The sequence below is a fragment of the Rattus norvegicus genome, chromosome 17 (genome assembly GCF_036323735.1).
Source record: "Rattus norvegicus strain BN/NHsdMcwi chromosome 17, GRCr8, whole genome shotgun sequence".
Taxonomy (NCBI): domain Eukaryota; kingdom Metazoa; phylum Chordata; class Mammalia; order Rodentia; family Muridae; genus Rattus; species Rattus norvegicus.
The window spans coordinates 17,528,166-17,545,036 of record NC_086035.1 but is presented as its reverse complement, the minus strand read 5'-3'; the positions used below and the strand labels follow the sequence as shown (position 1 = coordinate 17,545,036).

The window sequence follows — 16,871 nt, the reverse complement described above, 5'->3', positions numbered from 1 at the left end:
GGGCAAGCCTCAGACCCTCCACTCCAAAAGGTAATGGCTGCAGTGGAAGACACTTGATGTCCTCCTCTGGTCTTTGCATGCATGTGCTCAATTGTGATCTCCTTGCACACATTACTCCCCCTCCCCCAGTAAGGACACGTGGGCTTACATAGGTGAAGACACACACTCATTTCAAGCTGAGACAAGCTTGTAGGCTATCTGGGGATTGTGTCCCTGTGTCCATTTGCCCCCAAGACATCTGCCATCAGTACAGCAGTGAGTCCTTGTCAGTTATCCAGCCCTTTCTTTAAACACACAGGTCTCCCAGGATCTCACCCTCCTTTCCCTCTGATGTTTTACGAAGGATGAGGTGATAGGATCCTGGTGTGAATTCCAGTTCATGTATTTCCATTCTTCTGTTTTGATTTTTTCCTGTCACACTTAGCAGTGTAGTATGCTGAGCAAGAGGTTTGAAGCTTTAGAACTGGGAAAAGTGTGATTAATGACCAGAGAAACACAACTCCTTCTTCTTGGGAGGAAAGAGATTATTTCCAAGTCGGCAAGGACGTGTTTGGTATTGCCAACGCCGGATGAACAGGGCACATTCTTCTCCAGGTGGACTCTGTGGAAATGAAGAAAGAGTTAGAAGACAAACTCCCCAAGAATGAACCAAGCACAACCGACATTGCCCCAAAGCCATATGCACCAGGAACAAGATGGACTCATAGTAAAAGTCTAACCGCATGCTCTGTGAGCCGGAGAGCAGGTCAATGGGTGAGTAGGTAGGTTCTGTTCCTCCCTGATCCTGGTGAGGTGGTGCTGAAGCAAAGAAAAAGGCACCCAATACATAACTGGGCATGTGCAGTTGAGAAGATGCTGTGTAGCTTGGAAAATTGCAAAGAGAGAGTAGGATCTACTAAGACTCCCTGGTGCGAGGTAGGGGGAGCAGGGCCTGGTATGGGAAGCTTTGAGTCATCCTGACAGAAAAGGCCCTTTGTTCCTGTGAGGGTTTCTATAACATCACTCTTGGTCAGGGCCAGAACCAGTAAGAATAGTGTGTCAGAAAGGCAGCAGCACCGACACTTTGCAGTCCTGGATCAGTCCTCGTTTGGATAGAAACTTTCCAGCAGGCTCACTGGTATTAGTGATTGCTCCTCTGGGCCAGTATCCCACCTAATTGACTGAATGGGAGTGTGTGAGTGGGTGGGTGACTGGGGCTCTCAGCCCTCTGATTTCAGCTGAACAGGGCTGAGAACAGCAGGGGCGGAAGCTGTGTGCAATACTATCATAATTCTGTCCAATTTCTCTCTCCTTTTTTCATCTCATCAAAATCTATCTGTCCCATGTTCCCTACTCCCCAAACTGACTGCTTGTTGTGGAGATCATCAGTTAGCTTTTCAGGGACGTTATTAGGTAATTAGAATATAATGTTATCCAAAAACACTGCCGTATAAAAGGGGATGTGTAAGAGGAACACATTTACTCAATGGAGGGAGCAAATTGAGGATCTGTGTGTATGTGTGTGTGTGTGTGTGTGTGTGTGTGTGTGTGTGTGTGAGAGAGAGAGAGAGAGAGAGAGACAGAGAGAGACAGAGACAGAGAGAGACAGAGAGACAGAGAGACAGAGACAGACAGACACAGACACAGAGACAGAGACAAAGGGAGACACAGAGAGACAGAGACAAAGGGAGACACAGAGAGACAGAGATGAAGGGAGACACAGAGAGACAAGAGACAGAGAGACAGAGACAGAGAAAGCAAGTGTGAGAGAGCTAGGAACAATCACCTGCAGAGAGAGAAGGAGACAGAGGGACAGAGACAGAGAGGAAGAAAGATGGAGAGAGAAATGGAGAGAGAAAACAAGTGTAAGAGAGAGTTATGGATGCACACATGCAGAGAGACAGAGAGATGACTGAATCAGGTAGAGAAGACGGATAAGGGGAGTGCAAGTTTAAGACACACACACACACACAAGGGAGGGGGGAAGGAGGGAGGGAGGGAGGGAGGGAGGGAGGGAGAGAGAGAGAGAGAGAGAGAGAGAGAGAGAGAGAGAGAGAGAATGAGAATCATCATATACTAACTGGCATCCTTGAAGTTATTACTGGGCTGAGAATATGTCACAGGCTCCTGTAAGTTTTTAAACTTCTTTTTACAACCACCAGAGACCCCTGCTCTTCAATGATCTGGTACAATGCTAGGTACGGCTAAGGGCTTTCAAGAGCGCTCCCCCTTTCAACAACCTGGTTTTGTCTGAGCAGTAGCATTTGAATTGGAGGGCCATTATACATAGCTTTAACAATTTATTTTAATCATTTGAGAATTTCATTTACTATATAATATGTTTTGATCGACTCCCATTTCTTCCGCCTCTATCCTCACACTATCTTTTCTTTCCATTTTCATATTCTCCCTCCCTCTCTCCCTCCCTCCCCTCTCCCTTAAGTCCGCCTAGCGATGCCTCTATGTGCATGGGTGTAGGAACACCCACTGGAGCATAGGTCACCCCACAACGCACTAACTGTCCTCCCTTTTCTATCCCTTGGTGGCATAGTGTTGCTGTCTTAGGTTCTAAACTGAGCACTACCCCCTCTTCTGCGTTTCTCTAAGTGTGCCACAAGGTTCCAGTGCTAGACCTGACCACAGATCTCACTGTTGCCTTGGAGAATTCCCACTCCAAGTTTCTACTATTTTCTTTGTCTATGTTCTTTGTGGAGGGTGGGTCTCTCTCTCTCTCTCTCTCTCTCTCTCTCTCTCTCTCTCTCTCTCTCTCACACACACACACACACACACACACACACACTTCTCTTACTCATTTTTGCTTTATTTAGTTGGAAAGTTTGCACTGGGATCTCCGAGCTTCATTCTGACATTTTATGATTTGTATTTTTGGGTCATTTCCGCAACTTGCAGCTTTGCGTTGTTTTGAAAATTTGCTGCAGCCCCCAGTGCATCGACGCTGTCTTAGTCCGCAGCCATGTCACCCTAAACGGAAGCCAGAGGGTAGATAGTTTATGAAGAATAGAGTTTCTAGAGTACGGGGAGCCCAAGAACATGGTGGCTAGCATCTGTTGCGGGTCACTTTCTAATATCATAATCTAGCGAAAGGGGTATGAGGGGCAGTCCAAGATGGCAGCCTAGGCCTTTCTTCCTCTTCTTACAAGGCCACTAGTGTCATCAAGGAACTTTGCACTACAGCCCCATTGAACCCAGTCTTAATTCTCTCCCACCTCCACCTGCCATGGCTTAGTCTAATCTCCAAATAGCACGAAGCGTTGTGGCTTAGTCTGATCTGTGAACTTTGTGGGGGACACATTGAGACCACAGCACATGGTGGCTTCAGCTCGCAGGATATCGGACTTGCTCATTTGCCTGGCCTGTCTTCCCCTTTGTCAGACAATCCTCGGGTTCCCATGGGAAGGCGGACCATACCCTGCAGAACTTCACTCATGCAGTTTGGACTCTTGCTAGGTTCTCCTGACTCTTCACTCCCCCGTCAGCCTGGCTCCGGTGCTCCTGCGGAGGTGGGGTGGGGGGCAGGAGAATCTTGAACCTTATCACATGGTGAGACATAATTTCCCCAAAGAGTTTGTTTTGTTTTCCTTGTTGAAGTGGGGAGCAGGTGGTGGAAGACAGAGTGGCATGAGCTCACTCCTGCCCATCTGGAGTGTTTGCCTCCTGCTGTGCACAAATTTTTTTCTCTCAGCATTTGGGGCCTTGGCACACCACCTCAGAGCCTGGTACCCCTTGTTGTTTACGTCTCTTCCCTGGTATTTCAAGTGTGACACTGAATTCTGGTCTCCAATTAAGTTGAGCTCCTTGTAAAGGTAAAGACTGTGCCCTCTCAAATCCAGGTTGCACCTGACTCAGACTCTCGGCATTCGGGCTGGGATTGTTCAAGGATTTTGCTTTTCTTTATTCTTTTGGCTCAGCAGAACCTGTGAGAACTAGACTACCAGAACATTCTCCGCAGCGCACTGAGTATGCATTTACTAACGATCACGAATCGTTGAGTGTTAGCAATGATGTCATGGGGCAGAAAGACAGAGGACCAAGAGTTTACCGTGCAGAGAGACACGGTTTACCCCGAAATTTTGATGTGGCTTTCTTCACCGACCAATGACATAAAGGCCATAAAATAAGTCTTTATTTTGCATCCTGCTGGACCAGAACATGTTCGTAGCCTATCTTAATGGCACATGATGTAGGCCGGCTCTGGGTCATGTGCTGACTTCTTGAATATAGAGTCACGATAAGAAGAGAGCTTTAATTGATTCTTTCATGAATTAATTACTTGCTTGAGGCCAGGTGGGGTCGAATTTGATGCTTAGAATTGATGTATTTCTGTCTATCTGGACGGCTCTCTCGTGTGTTCATATAAGAGCTTCCTGGTCTCACTTGGCTTCCTCCCATGGCTAGCCAAATTAGATGCTCCTCCCAATAAAGCATGAGATGACTGTCATCTTCTCTAACCCCCTTTAAGGGAAATGATCAACTGTATCAGCAGAAATACATGCAGAATTCTGAGATGTGAGGATGGTGGAAGAACAATGAATACCAAACAGGAACGCTGTCTGTATAGTATAGTATACAGTAGTATAGTAGTATAGTATAGTGTAGAGCATTGAATACCAAGCAAGAACGCTGGAGTTCTGTATTTTATGAATGGGTGTCAGGAACCCTACAAATGCATTTTATGAATGTTAAGGCTAGGAATAAAAAGGAAGGTAGCTGAGAATTGTAGGTATAAATTTCTCTAGTTTCGTGACAGAACATTCCAGAATGCAACAGAGTAAAATGAACTCAATACAAACTTTAGATAAATAGTGGCCGTGGATGGGATTACTTAAATGACAAGATCAGTGTCAGGGTCTTGTCTAAGTAATTGGTCAGGCTGTTCTTTATGTTATTTTTTTTAAAATCCCTTGAGCTCTGAGAATTTATAGTGTTATTTACTTATTTAGAAAGAAGGGTGTCAGAATTGAGCTATTAATCAAGAATCTCCCTAACTTCTGACAATTTGATTGCATTCACACACCACAAGAAGGTTACTTCTTTCTTTGTGTTTTTTTAGTTGCTTCTCTATTTTAAGTCTCGGGCAACCAAATGAAAAATAAACAGAAGAGATATAATTTTATTCAAATATTGTCTCAGTCTACTTGATTAGTGCAGGACGTTGTCACAATCTTGCCAACCACTGGGCTCAAAATCATAATCTATGTCCTTCCCTAACAGCACTGTAATTACAGAAGACTAGATAGGATAATCCAAGTCTCCATCTTGTACCTCAACCACAAACAAAGTCTTAGTCACTTGGGCATGGAGGGAAAGACCCCGTTTCCAGTACCTACACTTAACCTACCTCCTTAGAGTTCAGGATACGCCAGTAGCTGCTGTCTCAAGAGACACCAAATGGGCTCCGAGGCACATTTTATGACATGCCCAGAGCTTTCTTTCCCATTGTTTGAGAAGGTTCCTTAGCCCATATTCTACTAGTAGCTTCTGACCCAAAGTGGTTTCCTCCTAGACTTGGATTAAAGTAGGTTGAACAATGTAGTCTGACTCTAAATGAGTTTTTTTCCTCTCTTGCCTCCTAGCATTCATTCCCCATTAAGCAAGATTTTTCTACCTGGTTCTTTTTTTTTTTCTCCTCTTTTTTTTTCTGCCTGGTTCTTGCTTTTCCCTATAGCCTTTGCTTTCATGGTTAGTTCTTCCTCAAAATTCTTCTTTCAGATTTGTATATTTAAGTGTCTAAGCATGTGTACATGTATGCAGGCACACTTACATACATGCACAAATGCATACTTAATACAGATGCATAACACTGTCAAAAGTACAGAAAAACAATCGTGCAGTGTTTCACTGTCCCCATCAGAGCCTTTTGGATTCTTTTTGTGTCCATGTGCACATGTATGAAGGTGCGTGTGTGCATGTGTACACGTGTGTATGGAAGTTGGAGGCTGATGTTGAGTGTCTTCCTCAATTGCTTTCTACCTTGTCTTTTGAGTCAGGATCTCGCTGAAACTGGAGCTTGTTGGCTGGTAAGTGGCTTCGGGACCTCCTGTCTCTATCTCTCCAATGTCGGCTTTGTAATGTGGCTTTTTGGAAATCAAACTCAGGTCCTTTATCTTGTGTGGCAAGCACTTTACCAACTGAGTAATCTTTCCAGCGATCCCTCCTGATTCTTATAGCTGGAGTCCCACCTCTTCCACTGTCATAGCTGTCCCAGGACTTAGCTGTGGCCACCTCTGCACTGCAGCATATAGCCCTGGAGTATACCTGGAATGATTTATTAGATGTGGGTGCTTAGCACTGTAAGAGGAGGGACTTTGACTCCTCACCAATGCCTTCTACTAAAAAGTGTTTTAGAAGCACTCGGAAAGATTCATCGATTGAAGACATGAACATACATTGTGGAGAAATAATCTGTCGGTTGGAGTAGCCCCTCCCTTGAGTTTTTAATCTGGATTTCAAAATTATGTAGACACTGCCAACCATAATGTAAAAGCGTTTCCCTTTCCTAAGGCAGGACCCGAAGACCGCGAAGTTCAGTAGTGTGAAGAATGGTAAGCATGTTTTGCAGGCGTGAACCTGTACTTCCAGGGTCGGGGAAGCACAATGAGTGATTTGGCGAGCTGATTAAAATATAAGCTCAGAGTGTGTGTGTGACCACTTATTTTATGTGAAGCATTTCATGTCCTGGAGATGGGTGTGTCGGTTCTCTAAAACCCACCAGCAATATCATTTCCCTAAATCGGGCTCTAGTTCTGACTTTCTGGAGTTATGGCCCCGCCCCTAGGAGCTGGTTTATGGCCCCGCCCCTTAGGAGTAAGCTTTTGGCCCCGCCCCTTATCCGCACGCGTGGTGATTTGTCTCTTTGTACTCATGACAGAACTTTCCCCGACTATTTTTTTTTTTTTACTCTCTGCTCATTCATTCCCCAGTGCTTTTATAGCCGAAGGAAACAGTTCAACAGCCTCAGAGTTAAATTTAATTGTGCTTTCTACAACTCCCAAGCAGAATTCTGCTTTCCTTTTTGGAAAATAAAGCCTCTTTATGGTGCAGAGCCTTTCTATTGATGAATTAAGCTTCAGAAGTAAATTTAGATATAAAGAGACAAACTCTGTTCGGAAAAGCCACCCACTGCACACAATGAAGTTATTTATAATGAGGGAATTCAGGAATTCAAACATAAACTCTCTTCTCAAGGATACCAAGGCGGAAACCAGGGCAGATACTGAGGCTAGAAACATGGTTGAATGGCAAAATGGCTGCGGGAAAGAAATCAACGAAGAAGTAGGATGTGGGGGCATCTTAAAGGAATTGTATCACGACTAATCTGGATGTGTTTTAGAATTCTGGAGTTTCTCTGATTAAAGGAAAGTTGCACCCCTTGGTCAATAGAGACATCCAGCCATTAGCTGTATTGTGAACTTACTGTGTTGAATAAATAAATGACTATTTGGAATACTGCTTTACTGTGTTAGACTGTAGATATATTTTTTCCTAGAAAATTAAAACTATTTGTTTATGGTGTGTGGTGTGTGTGTGTGTGTGTGTGTGTGTGTACACTCGTGCGCATGTGCGGTTGTGTGTTGCAAGTGTGGTGAGCATGAGGGAGTGAGAGGACAACTTCGGGTGTGGCCCTTTCCACACTGAGACAGTATCTCTTGCTCTTAGCTCCCTGCTGTATAGGGAAGCTGGCCCCCAGAGCCTGCTGATTCTCCTGTCTTCAGGCTCACTTTCTGGTTGGGGTGCACCTGTGGCTGCAAATGCATTCACGGCTCTATCCAGCTTCTTATGTGGTTTTGGGGATCCGAACTCACGTCATCAGACTTGAGGCAAGCTCTTTTTATTTAAGTCAAATTTATTTATTTATTCATGTTACAATCCAATATCAGCCCTTCCTCTCCTCCCAGTACCCTATCACAGAAGTCTTTCCTCCATTCCCCTTAGAAGGAAAATTTCCCCTCTGGCTGTCAGCTCCCACTCTCCTGTATCCCCCACTTTCCACCCCCACCCCACCCCACCCCACCCCACCCCACCCCACCCCACCCTGCACATCAAGGTGCTGCGAGACTAGGCACATCTTCTCCCACTGAGGTCAGACAAGGCTGTCCATTTAGGAGTATGGGATTCACAGGCAGGCAGGTAGGCAACAGGCTCAGGGACAGCCCCTGCTCCAGTGTTTGGGGGACCCGCATGAAGACCAAGCTGCTCATCTGCTACATACGTGCAGGGGGCCTAGGTCAGCCCGTGTATGCTCTTTGGTTGGTGATTCAGTTTCTTGGAGCCCCCAGGGGTCCAGGTTAGTTGACTGTTGGTCTTCCTGTGGGGCCCCTGTCTTGAGGCAAGCTTTTTACTCATTGAACACCCCCCTCCCCCGTCCTCAGGCTAGTTATCAGTGGTCATTTCATGCCACTGGGGGCCACTTCTTCTAAGTTCTTTCTTTCTTTAAAGAATTATTTACTTATGTGTATGAGTACACAGTAACTGTCTTCAGACACACCAGAAGAGGGCATCAGATCCCATTACAGATGGTTGTGAGCCACCATGTGGTTGCTGGGATTTGAACTCAGGACCTCTGGAAGAGCAGTCAGTGCTCTTAACCGCTGAGCCGTCTCTCCAGGCCCTGCTTCTAAGTCCTTTATAAATTGTTGCTCCATGGTCATTAGTTCCCAAGTGGGGAGAAGAAGGCCAATAGTCTTTCCAGTCTCTAATCAGGTCACCACGAAGGAGCGTATCCCTCACAACCACTGAGTTATTACCAAGACAAGAAAAACTCAAAGTTTTAACCATCATAACCAAAGGAAAGGGCTTTAGTCTGGGCAAATGCCCAGCTGCTAAGAGCACTTGGTGGTCAAGACAACCTGAGTTTAGTATGACTGGAGGTTCCTTATCACTTGATAACTCCAGTTGTGGGTATACACATGTGTCATCCACACACACACACACACACACACACACACACACACACACACACACACATTTTTTTTTTTTGGTTCTTTTTTTCGGAGCTGGGGACCGAACCCAGGGCCTTGCGCTTCCTAGGTAAGCGCTCTACCACTGAGCTAAATCCCCAGCCCCACACATACATTTTTTAAAAGAAGAGATATTTGCTGTCCAATAAGTGCTTTGCACATAAAACACATCTGACTTGTCTGACTTTCAGGATGTTTACTCTTGGATAATGCCTATAGTCAGTAATTTGTAAATTTTTATAAAAGGTCATGAAACTTTGCGCTCACGTGACTGACAGTGCTGTGTCTCCAGGACAACAAAACTTGCCCCCGGGGAATGAAAAGATGACCTGCACATGCGTTTCGTTGCCATGACAGCAAGCAAAACAAAAACGACTGCTTAGTGTTTCTATTGGCCGTGTGGGTGATAGTGTAGGCACGCCCATTCACTTTGATTTCAAGCACACAGCACTACCAAGATGCACTGTGTGCTGTGCAAACCCAGTTTGGTGGTCCTGGGCTGGTTACTGCTAGTCGTGGGAATCACTCTTGCTCTCTAAATTAGAGTTCACCTTTCTTACGGTCTTGTTATGTCACCCAGGGCAGCTGGGACTCTCACTGTAACCCAGATTGCCCTCAAACTCGTGACCCTTTGCCTCAGACCCCCTCATCCCCAAGCACTGTGCTTAGAAAAATCTTCCACTCTACCCAGCTTGACTTTCTTATTTCTTAAGTTAAGAAATTTCAGAGTATGGTTCCAGGGACAGAGCTACAGATGTGCTTGTTAAATGGCTTCGGTGTTAACTTGTGAATTTCCATTAAGAGCAGTCGTTTAGAGTCTGGAAGATGGCGAAGCGAAGAGCATTGCTCAATGTTGATTTGTCAAAAGATTACAGTTTAGCCCTTGAGATAAATGTTTCCCAAAATAACAGCTTTTGGGAAACTTTGAGCCCCGTTTGAGTCCTCGCTCGAGAACTAAGAGGCCTTTCATATTCCGGGGGCAGAATCCCGAGTACCAACAGAAACAAGAAGCCCTCAGTCCCCCTCACTCCGCCTGGGGACCCGTGGCACTATTATTAGCACGGCATACAAAATAGATTTGGTAAACACTGGAGACGTCCTGCCAAGGACCATCTCAGAGACATATGGTCTTTTGTAAGTGCCACAATCGTTGCAAACAAGCGAGATGTCCTAATTAAGAGGGAGCTCTTGTCAGACATCTTGTTCTAAAATTTACCATTGAGCTTCTGAAACACACAGGCAGAACTTCAGAGGTTGGGCAAAACACCAGTGCCTTTTCCCAGGGAGATGATGGTTCAACTAGAGGGCTGCCATCTCGACTTTCACCACTAGAGGGAGCGCGACTACGTGGAATCAGCCAGGAGTCGCCTTCAAGGGTCCAATCTGGCTCCCAGGTCTCCCATCAGGATGGACCTTTGATAGCTTTTGGAGACAGTGGGAATGTAGAGAATGAACTCCACCTTTCTTGCTCCGTAGGGTTAGGACATGCGCATTATTTCCTCATGTAACAAACTTCTGTAAGTAGAGTGCACATTTCGCTGAATGACTAAATTCAGCGTGTGTGGGATAAATAGTCATTCTTCCAATTTGCCTTGCCTCGCGTGGGCGCTTGGCTTCTCCCCTCACAGCTCCCTGTTTTGTGTTTAACCATTAAATCTTTGTAATGATTTTTACGGGATAGAGTTGGACTAGTCCAGGATTCTGAAAAGGTCTTCCCAAATACTTTTTCTGTGTTGCCTTGACAGAGCGTTAACTTTTTCCAGGTAAGGGACCTGACCTTGAGTTACACAGTTCCTGTTCCCGGCAGAAACGCTGCTGAGAGTCCGTGATTGACAAGAGTGGCGGACGAATGGCTTTCTTTTCATGGGGGCGGGGGGGGGGTGGCGCCCATGAAGAATGGGACACAGTTTTGATGCTCAAAGTGTCTAACCATGTTTCCTCAACATATTGTCTTATATGTATACATATATGTATATATTCCTAAATAAGAAAATGCAACCTACTCAGTAGTGCTACTACTTGTGGGTCGGTTTTCTGAGCTGACCGTTGCTAATGATTAACCAGTTGGCATGCTCTTCCCCGGGGAGCCTATTTCTCAGCTCCCAGCATTCCTTGGTTGCCTGTGGCTCTTTTTGTTGAATTGCAGGCTACTAAGGCTGAGCCTCCTGAGGCCTCCTGGGATTCCTTCCTTCCACATAAGCATGTCCACCGGTGTCAGCCTTGATTATCTCCAGTTTAGGCTCCTGTATGTATGTGTGAGCATAACAGAAATCAGAATAGTGGTGGGTCAACGAAATACTCTAAAATAAGCATTACCCCGTTCTTTCTCATTGTAAGCACCTCCCCAATATATGTACAGGGAAAGGGGGGTGGTTCCTAAGGGAATGGCTTTACCAAAAGACACTGGGTTAGACAGCGGCTTTTTGTGGACGATAATACTTCATATTTATTTAGTTTTTGCTATTTGGCAGTTTCATAATGCTTCTGACAAACTTTACTTATTTCACCCCTTACTCCCCTCTCTCCTCCTCCTTCCCCAACTGAAACCTTCCAACAAGTCCCCCTCCTACCTTTGAATCTTGTGTGTGTGTGTGTGTGTGTGTGTGTGTGTTCCTGCTTGTGTGCACCACTGGGTTTAATTAGGGATGTTTGTATGAGCATAGTCCAACTTATTTATCATTCATCTATCTACCTATCTATCTATCTATCTATCCATCCATCCACCCACCCACCACCCACCCATCCACCCACCCACCCACCCATCCATCATCCATCCATCCACCCACCCACCCACCCATCCATCATCCATCCATCCACCCACCCACCCACCCATCATCCATCCATCCATCCATCCACCCACCCCCACCCACCCATCCATCATCCATCCATCCACCCACCCATCCATGTATAGACATTTTCACTCACTGAACCTGGAGCTCATTGGTTAAGTGTCTTAGATGGGTGGCCTGAGTGTCAAGCATTTGAATCACTGAGCTCTCTCCAGAGCCCCTAAAACCATTCTTGCTCTAAGGGAAGGGAAATCTGATGTCAAGGTGTTGAGAACAAGACTCAGGTCTCTTGGCCTGAGTCCATTCTGTTCCACGATGCAAATGGGAACAAGAGAGATTGCTGATCTTAAAAATAGCTCGTTCTCCCAAATTCTAAAGCCAAATTAAGTACCGTGACTCTGGAAGGGATTTCTAAGTCAGAAAATGAGCAAGACATACACAAAAGAAGGCTCTCACACAGACGAGAATTCTAACAGGGGGCAGGACTCCCTTGGAAAGAAGGCTTATATCTTGCTTTTGAATGAACCACAGGGAGAACTGTGGATGGGGAGGACATAAGGATCACACTAAAGGTGCTGGATTTAATATACTTCTTCTTTAACATGAAGAATGTGTGTCCTGGTTAGGTTTTTGTCAGCGGAACACCAGCTGGCAGTTGTCTGGGAAGAAGAAACTCAGTTGAGAAAATGCTTCCCTCAGATTGTCTGTAGCAAGACCATGGTGCAGTGAGGACCCAGCTGACTGGGAGCAGTAACCATCACTGGGCCAGATGGTCCTGGGTGCCGTGACAAAGCAGGCTGGGCAAGCCAGTAGGAAGCACTCCTTTGTGGTACTACTTCAATTTCTGCCTCTAGATCCTGGCTTCGAGTTCCCGGCCTGACTTCTCTTCGTGGTGACTATACATCGGAGGATAAAATGAACCCTATTCTTTCCGAGTTGTTCACGGTCATTTCTCCTTCACTGCAACGGAAATCAAGCTAGAATAATGTGAACGTATCAACACCTACCACAACCATCATTATCTTAGTAACAGATTTGCGGCTCCGTTTGGTGAGACTACACATTTAATTCCGCCAGTGCTGGTTCCCACTAAGCTCTTTGTGAATCTAACGGGATTATCAACACTGCCTTTGAAAGAGGGAGTCACAGTGATTTCTGGCAAGACGTTGAAAGCTTTGGGCTCATGTGTGTACATGAAAATGATCATACGGTAGCTGAAGCAAGCTGGGATGTGGGGGACAAAAGGACAAGGGAGGGAGGAGATGGGAATTGCGTCATTGTGTCTTGAACGCATTCATGGGATCATGAAGGTCTGAGATGCTACCAACCATGTCAGTTTGGAGTGACCTCGAAAAGGGCCAGTTCCAATTAGGATCTATTGAGCAAGGGTGGGACACTTGACAAGACTGGATAAGGCTGGAACTTCAGGGATCAGTGTTTTGATTAGCCTCTTCCTAGGCAACAAGATACCTGGGCAAAATATGTCATCGGGAGACGTGGTACTGATGGCGGTATTGGTAGTAGCAGTAAAGGTCCATCTGTTTGATTATGAAAACAGAGATGCTTACCATGAAGGGCTTCCAGGAACAGAAGCTGGGTGGGGCAGCTATTGGTTTATAGCTCACCAACCAGAGACTGAATGTTATGTCACGGCGAGGATAGTCCCATCTACATAGGAGTTGATACCATCTTCCAGTCAGGGATGGCTAGAACAAGGTTCACTGTTAGTCTCATCAGTTCGTTACTTTCACAGTGTGGAGGATGGGAGGCAAGGCCTTTAGTATGCTGGGGAATGACTCCACCATTGATCTACCTCTCAGAGTCTTCATCCCATATTTTTGCTATTTCAGGATGCTCTTGGTTTTCCAGGCTTGAAATGGACGATTCTTCCATAGCAAATGAAGCTACCAGGCCGATCTTCTTCCAGTGTCGCCTTTTGTATCTCCTGATATGCCATCTCTTCCCTCTTCAAAGACCTGTGTGTTCCGTTACCAGAGGCTGAGGCAGGTTTCCTTTGTCCTACGTAAGTCTGGCTAGTTCATCACCCACCTGGTTGTTTAGACAGTTCTTAAGTGCGACTCCACTTTGAAAGACTGGTTATGGTGAGGTGGTCACCAGCCGTAGTTCTTTTCTCTGGCCTTGACAATGCTCCAACATTCACCTCTGCCTATGTCAGTTTGTCCTGAGGGACAGGGGGATTCGAGGTGTCCTGTGACCCAGTGTGTTCTGGTCTTTGGATCCTGGGGACTCTTTGGCAAGGGGCAGCTGGTACTTACTTTCCATAGTTAGGGAAGAGTGACACAGCCTGAAGGCAGACAGCAATTAAAATGGCCATTTCTCCAGTTCACCACAATCAAACTGTTTCTTTGTGGCTTGTTTTTGGTACAGAGACTCCTTGGCTGTATCTACCCGGGATTAAAGTGATGCCTTAGGCGCTTCGGGGGGGGGGGGGAAGCTGGGCGGCCATCAGAAGGCTCTGACTCCACCCTCCACTGAGCTTCAGTTCTATCTAAAGTGCCTCTTTCTTCCTGGAGGGGTAAGTCCCGGAACTGGGTGGAATTGCCCCAGGAAGCCAGGAAAAGCAGGGTTCAGAAACACTTTCTTACAATGTCCTTATTTTGAGTCACAGGGAGAGGAATGGGGCTTAAAACAATACCTTTTTTTTTTTTAATTTGTTCTAATGTTGAAACATTAGAACATTTGGGTCTTTAATGTCTCTATTAGCAGCAAGGGAACCTTGGGGGTTTATATATGGATGGCAGACCAGGATTTGGAAAGTAGTGAAAGGACTATTTTATAAGTTCTAGCTTGAAATATTGACATGTTATAATGGAGCAAGTTTGAGTAAGAGGAGAGAGATGGATATCGGGGTCAGACCTGAGTAGCACGGCAGGACTAGCTTACTTGGGTCATGGCTTCCTCCTGCTTCCCCTTAGGGAGACCGGAGCAGTGTGCTTCTCTCCTGGTTCCTGGAACTAGAGCCCGGGAGGGGGCCATCTTGTCCCACTCTAGGTTAGCTCTCTTAACCACACCAGGAAGCTGGCTGAGGAGCCTTTTTAGTATCTCCTGCTTATACTTCTTTAAGGAACGAGGAAGGGTAGAAAAATGGGAACAGAAAGAGAGAGTTCTGGGCCCCTCAGAGAGTTTCTTCCCACAGTTGGCTGTCCTTCTCTTATTAAGAAACCAAGTGGGTCGGTCATCTTGTCTGGATCTTGAGCTGACAGTTTCTGGTGTCAGAAAGAGCCTAGAATTATGACTGTTGGAGAAATTTAACATTTACAGTGCCTATTGGACAGGAGGGATCACTGACATTGCTTCAGTCTCCCAAGGGAAATGAGGAGGAAGCCACAACCTGAGTAAGCTAGTCCTTCCGGGCCACTCAGGACTCAGGTCTGCCTCCCACACCCCCCCTCTCTCCTTTTACTCAAACTTGCTCTATTATATCATTAACGCTGATAAATAGGGAATTAACGCCCAGTTTGCTGACATAATCCATAGGACCTACCTCCTATGACAGGGGTGCTGAGGGTAACTGGCTACCCTTCACTTTCCACCTAGACTTGAGCCGGGATGGCTCCCCGTAAGCTGGAAAAGCAACCGACCTTGGATCTGGAGCAGAGGGGAAGTCACTTCCTTGGTCTAACCTGACTTGAGCAATGCCAGAGCCGGACAGGGGACTTTGGAGAGAGGAAGAGTACTGAGGAGGACCGGGTGCCACAGAGATGTTTCTGGCGCCGGAGCAGCTGGCATCTTGCTCTATTGAGATTGGCTGGCCCAGGAGGATCCTAATTACCGCACAACTGCTGCCTTCATAATCACTGTGACAGCCGTAGTGTGGGCCGGAAGGAGATGCGAGATGGCTCTGGTGACGGCTGCGGAGGATGCGGGAATCATTGTTCTTTGCCCTGGCTTCAAACAAGGGGGCTGCTGCCAGCTGCCTGCTAAGTTTGAAACAGCTGTCCCCAAGAAGGGGCCAAGCCTTCCAGCCTCAGCTTCAGAGAAGATACCAGCCCCAGCCATCAGGTCTGTCCCTATGTCCTTTGGTCACAGCAGAGGCTCCATGACCTCTGGCCATGGCTGTAGGGGGCTGCCTGGAAGGCGCTTAGGACTATTTACTCTAGGGGGTCTCGGGAGAATTCAAAAGTGTGGAAGGAGGTCAGTGAGAGCTGGGCTGGAAAATAAACTCGCATTTAAAAACTACAAGTTGATAACCTCTGAGGAAGTATTTTTGCAGCAGAGAGGAGGACCATGAAATTTATTAGCTAGATGACCTCTTTGGCTTAAAAAAACATACAGAAAAACACAAAGGCATTTTCTCATAGTGTGCACATGCGTGGGCGCGCGCGCGCACACACACACACGAAAATCTCATACTACACACACACACACACACACACACACACACACACACACACACACGTGTGTGTGTATAATGTGAGATTTTCTTTTTCTTTTTCACAAAGTCTCCGGTTTATGCCGAACACAAGAAGCTTTAAGGATAGCTCTCAGTGGACTCTGAGAGCCAGTCAGAAGCTTAATATGCAAATGAGGGATGCTAGAAACGGAAGTGGGTAGGGGAGGGACAAGTGCTCGGGCAGGATGCACACCCACTTTGGTCTGTCCGTTTTAGGATTGGTTCTCAGGAAGATGCCAGGACTGATCAGTGACAGGGACTCCTAATGAGGCAGCCATCATATCCTCCCCGTGCCCTTTGCTGGCTTTCTGACTTCTGGACACGAAGGATTCTGGGAAAAGAACATAATAGGATTCACTGGCCGATCATGTTCCTCCGGGGAGTCTGGTGACTAATGACGCCATAGCGGAGACATAGGCAAAGGTAGTTTGCCACGCTGATGCTCAGAGTGGGCACGCGGGGGTGAAACTTGGGGACTGTGAACTCCCTGGCTTTTGTTCCTCTTTGTTTTCGTTTAGAACCAGCGCACCGCACAAGGTCATACATGAAACTGTATGTTAAGCCACAGATTCTCTTTCGGTCCTTCCGGATCCTGGCCTCAGCTCTATCTAGATCTTGGATCCTTTCCGGTTGCTTCGCCAGCCAGCAGAGCTGTACTGCTTGGTGGTATGTCGTGAAGCTGTAGGGGGATGAGGTGTCCACGATCCAGTT

The 16,871-nt window shown here is 46.4% G+C and overlaps 1 long non-coding RNA gene across 1 annotated transcript; it reads right to left on the bottom strand.

The window, feature by feature from the left end:
- Positions 1-266: 266 nt before the first annotated feature.
- LOC120097909 (uncharacterized) lies at positions 267-15,533 on the bottom strand. The gene is made up of 3 exons (XR_005495797.2): positions 15,252-15,533; positions 2,789-2,961; positions 267-601 (listed from the first exon to the last, which is right to left on the bottom strand). It is a non-coding gene; the product is annotated as an uncharacterized LOC120097909 (long non-coding RNA).
- Between the last annotated feature and the right edge of the window lie 1,338 nt (positions 15,534-16,871).